Source organism: Schistocerca piceifrons, chromosome 9 (assembly GCF_021461385.2).
Source record: "Schistocerca piceifrons isolate TAMUIC-IGC-003096 chromosome 9, iqSchPice1.1, whole genome shotgun sequence".
NCBI classification, from domain to species: Eukaryota; Metazoa; Arthropoda; class Insecta; order Orthoptera; family Acrididae; genus Schistocerca; species Schistocerca piceifrons.
In genome coordinates this window covers 136929998-136935565 of record NC_060146.1, presented here as the reverse complement: position 1 = coordinate 136935565, position 5568 = coordinate 136929998, and the positions used below count along the sequence as shown (strand labels likewise).

At 42.6% G+C, this 5568-nt stretch overlaps 1 non-coding gene across 1 annotated transcript; it reads left to right on the top strand.

Moving 5' to 3' along the window:
- Positions 1–811: 811 nt before the first annotated feature.
- Positions 812–886, top strand: Trnas-cga. The gene has a single exon. It is a non-coding gene; the product is annotated as a tRNA-Ser (tRNA).
- Positions 887–5568: the final 4682 nt, after the last annotated feature.

The window sequence follows — 5568 nt, the reverse complement described above, 5'->3', positions numbered from 1 at the left end:
CTGAGTCCTGCCGACTGACAAGTCGGGCGTCGGAGAGCGGCCTAAATACCGAGGAAAGTGGGCGTGGTCTAGCTTGCACATAGTAGACACGGTGCCTTTACCTTTCATTAGTAAGGTTACAGATCGAATCGGCAAAAATTTTGCTGAAACATAAAGTGAAACCGGTATTCAAACCTACCAGAAAAATAGGACAAGTACTTCGTTCTGTTCAAGATATAAGGCCACCATTATCATCTAGCGGTGTGTATAAAATTCCGTGTACTTGTGGCAAAGTCTATATTGGTACTACGAAAAGAAGTGTGAATATGAGGGTAAAGGAGCATAAAAGTCTTTGGTGACTGGGAAAAATAGATAAATCGGCCGTTGCGGAACATGCACTTCAGTCAGGTGACCATGTAGTTAAGTTTTCTGAAACTACAGTTTTAAGTGCTACCACGAACTATTATCCACGACTGTATAGGGAGGCTATTGAAATTTATAAACATGAAGATAATTTTAATAGAAAAGAAGAGGCCTTGAAATTAAGCGAGATGTGGACAGTGGCGTTACAGAATCGATAAGTGATTTTTATCTATGACGGACTATTATCGATAGTTACATTTTACCTATGACTAGAGTTCTCACTCCTCTGCAGAGTGAAAATCTCATTCTGGAAACATCCTTCAGGCTGTGGCTAAGCCATGTCTCCGCAATATCCTTTCTTTCAGGAGTGCTAGATTTGCAAGGTTCGCAGGAGAGCTTCTGTAAAGTATGGAAGGTAGGAGACGAGGTACTGGCAGAAGTAAAGCTGTGAGGACGGGGCGTGAGTCGTGTTTGGGTAGCTCAGTTGGTAGAGCACTTGCCCGCGAAAGGCAAAGGTCCCGAGTTCGAGTCTCGGCCCAGCACACAGTTTTAATCTGCCAGGAAGTTTCATACCAGCGCACACTCCGCTGCAGAGTGAAAATCTCATTCTGGAAACATTACAGTACTGTTTGTAATGGGCTACTGTAGCTTGTTCGTGACTACTTCTAACATTTTGATATAATTCGCAGGTTCGAATCCTGCCTCGGGCATGGATGTGTGTGATGTCCTTAGGTTAGTTAGGTTTAAGTAGTTCTAAGTTCTAGGGGACTGATGACCTCAGGTGTTAAGTCCCACAGTGCTCAGAGCCATTTTTGATATAATTCGAGCTTTGTTCTACAAGATATCCTTATCTACCGCGTGTCTCATGGTTCTGGTGCAGGTGTGTGATGAATGATCGCAGCATTCACGAAAGAGTCTCGTGAAACCTCAGAAAACCTGGAAGGATCCGCGAAGACGGGCATTCGATCCGAATCCAGCGTGCGCCTCAGTGCGACACCGCTCTGACCCGCTGTGACAAATGATCGGCTCCAGCGGTTTAGCGGCGGCAAGGTTGGCGGCCTTGGAACGCACGCGGCTGCTGACCAGTCGCGTGAGCGCGGCGGACCCGCCTCTGTGACGTCACTGGCGGCGCGCCAGGGCGTGGCAACCTAGCGGAAGGTCGCGCTGTTTAGAAAGGCGCTGAAAACAGGGGAAAAAAGCTGAGTCCAGCAGCGGCGGGAAGCGGGCGCCTCGCGCCGGTGTGAGCGACCGGTTTACGAGAACGTGGTCGTAATTTGTCAGCCCCTCACCTGCTCGAGGGCCTGGTAGCACCAGTCGCCGTATACATCTGTGACACCTGACCGCCAATTACATGCCTCCTGGCGCGTTTCACTGCGAAAACAGTTTACCGGGGCGGATGTGAACCAAAGTCTACGACAGAGGTCTGTTATAGGCCCACTGCTTTCTTTGAGAGTTCTTCTTATGTCAATGCTAAATGTTCTTGTTGTTGTGGTCTTCAGTCCTGAGGCCGGCCGGAGTGGCCGAGCGGTTCTAGGCGCTACAGTCTGGAACCGCGCGACCGCTACAAAAGGAATAATAAACAATCTATACAGCTCATAATTACAATATCAAATAGTAGGCTACTCTAACATCCTATCACAGTGAAAATATTAGAAACTGTTTATTCTAAAACTACAATATACAGTGAACCTTTGTGCTTGTGACAGACTGAAATTAATACCACTTGAAAGTGTTCTAACAAAAAAATAAGAAATAATCTACACAGCTCACAACTTCCTAGCACATGTTATTAACTAGTAAACTGCTTTAACATACTAAGACAATAAACAATTTATAAACTGATGACTCTAAATCTACAACATACAATGCACCTTTGTGCTTGTGACAGACTGAAATTAGTATCTCTTTATACATTTTACATTTTATTATATATAACAACATTTCTAGGACACGTATGTGCCATCCACATGTCAGATGCTGACCTGACATCGAGGTTCATCCCAATCAAACAATACACAATAATGTTTTAGTTATAGATCGGTAGCATCCACTTTACAGGAGTGTGCGCATTGATCACACTACTCTATGACTCTCACTCACCAGACATCACATTTTCCTTCTCATTCAATCCATTAATACACTAACAGAATAGGTCTAGAAGTCAGCTAACCTTAACACCAGCACACTCACGACAACATACCATACCTTTGCCCCCTTATACTAAACCACATAACACATGAAGCTGTTTCGGAGATAGCATTCCAGTCTCCGAATTCGTCCTTTCACTCTGGCACCTCTCTCCATCAGCTTACCTCTGCAATCACTTCACCGATTATTCATCCTGCTAAATATCACTTAGAATTGCGACATTTCATCTAAGAACAAAAAATAAACAAATTATTCATCCTGCAAAATAACTGTACACATTCTTGGTACCGTTTTGATTAGTTATACTGGTACCAGGCTTCAACAACAACAACAACAACAAAAATTATTTTTTTTTACATAGCAACTGTTATGGTAAGAATTAGATTTACACTTATATTACATCTTACGTCAGTATTCCACAACGTTCACCATCTGGATCCCATACTCCTTTTACGTCCTTTCACGTTGTGCAGTTGTCCTCATCTCTTCATTCGTATTTCGGCTCTCCGTCCGTCCATTACTCCATCATTTCCTGGTCTTCCTTCGCCATTCGCATCTATCTCGATTGCAGCATGCACAGGACTCTCTGTAACATACATCTAAGACACCTGCACATTATTAATTCTACTCACCTTCATTTACCACTGTTTCATCACGTCGAATCTCTATTTATTAATCACACTGCTCCACGTCGCTTCTCTCCTGATATATATCACCTTTATCCACTACTAATTATCACGTCGCTTCTCTATCTACCATCTTTATCCACTCATTAATCATCACGTCGTTTCTGCTTGATCCTTATTCATATGACAAAAAATACGTACATACACCATTCTGTCGACTCCTGTTCATGACTCATTCGACCAGTCTATTCCGTCATACTTCCTGACATCCCGCCTGAAAATTGTTATGTTCGATTTGACCCTGCACAACGTTACACACCACAAATAAATACACTGACTATCTACGATAAATTGCCTACTTTAGATCTGTCCTTAACTTTTCCATAATTTGATGTTAGAAATGTGATGAAGCCCACGAGATTGTTTTCCCTTGATCGTCTCAACCAGCACAGCATTTTCATGGACAATCCGCCTCACTCTAAATGGTCCACTGTACACAGTAAAGGAATTGTTAGTTAGGAAACTGTGCTTACATGAAAATTAAATGTGTGCAGAGAATATACAAGCTGGGAGAAATGGGCAGCCCAAGTGTTAGAAACTTTGGTGCTAGTGGCCTCTTTCACTAACACCAGATTCCGAACAACCATACACAGCACCTCATTATAACTGTCACCACGACTATGACATACTATAGATCAGATGGCATCTAATTTAAAAACTTCGATCACATTACTGATGTTACCTGTAACAGCAGTATAAACGTACCCTATTCCATACTGATAACAATGTTGACTTTTTACATTACGTGTTAAGTACCTGCAATAGTCAAATCGCACTAATTATACTGGACTCATTGGCATTATTGCATAACATTTTAGCAACTAGTTTCTTTGAGGAAACAGTCCTTTTACTTTACTGTTCGAAATAAAAATATGCAAATTTTGCTCTGAGAGACCAGCCTAATAGATGCCATTACTGGCGTTTTATTCTCTGATCAGAAGTATGGTATTTGCATTCCTACATATCAGTAGAGTATGTCTGCTACATAGACAATTTTCAGTGCCAGCTGCATGTGTTTTAAGGCAAGATGCCAAGGGCTGATATGTTGGATTAGTTTCTCCTATCCTTCAATCCATTATGACAAGAATGAAATGCCAGGATTCCACGCTCTCCTGTTATTCTGATAGTGTCTATCCTCGACTCTGTCTGACCTATGAGTCGTGGCTCCACGATGTTGCTCTCATTACCCAATTCTTGTAACAAGTGCTGAAATGACGCAGAATCGTCTACGCCTCTCCCTGCTATCGCTATATCTCTGCGCAATCTCACTGGCAACTTCGTTATACAGATTCTAATGAGCTCCCCAGTTTCGTATGGCACATCCAAATATCTATTTCTTCTCAGCATTTCCTGATAGCACGACACTGGGTCTCTTATACCACCTTCGTTACAATTTGGCATCATCAGTATGCTTTGCTTAATCTGGTCCTGCTTACTTTTCGACCAGAATTCATTTAAAAACTTGTCACAAAATATCTTGTAGCTACTACAGTCTTTAATAACTTCCTGCATTTTCGCTCTAGCCTCGTCCCTCAAATGATTACACACAAACTTCATTTTGAGGAGCGGTCCCCACGATGAAGGTAATGAATCTTGAAATTGAGACAGCCACAGGCATGGATGTTGGTAGTTATCAAGATCCGGAAAACAAGTGTACGTTTGTACCGACACGAAGTGCCTCCTACATTCTTCTTCCGCATTTATGTTTTCCGACCTTGGACTATACCCAGTTGGGTTTGCCACCTGTTTTATCCGACACAACCGTTCTTCTAACTCTCTGAGTTCGTCTTCCTCTTTCTGCCTACTTTCGTTTTTTGAATTTATCTCACTCTCCCTCTGCAATCTACCTGGTGGTGTTTCACCTTCGCTTCTGCGCGCTAATTGCAACTGTGCAAGTTCTTCCCTATGTTTCCTATTTGTTTCTAATTGTGCCTCTTTAAACTGTAATAGTGATTGTATCTCCTCCTGGTCGACATAAACCTCTCGCTGCGTACTGTCAGAGCCTGTCTCGCCTCTTATACTGAGCTTTTCTACATCTGCACTAATCGTATTCATTCTGACCACTACCTCTTTGATTCGCTCATCCGGCAACACGTCCCTACGTTCAGTAGTATCACTCTTTATTGCAAATACTTGTACCTCCAAATTATTAGCTTTTTCTTTTACGGCGTCACATACTTCCTTCAACGCACCCAGATTCTTCTCCCCCTCATCTAACCGATTATTAACTGCAGGCAGACGCTCATCGATAACTGTGTGTAGCTTCCTCATTGCCTCTTTATTTCCCTTATCCAATGCCTCCATACTTTCCTCACTATCTTTATCCATCGCTTCCCATCTTTCCTTATTACCTTTATCCATGGCTTCCAATCCTTCCTTATACGCTTCCCAT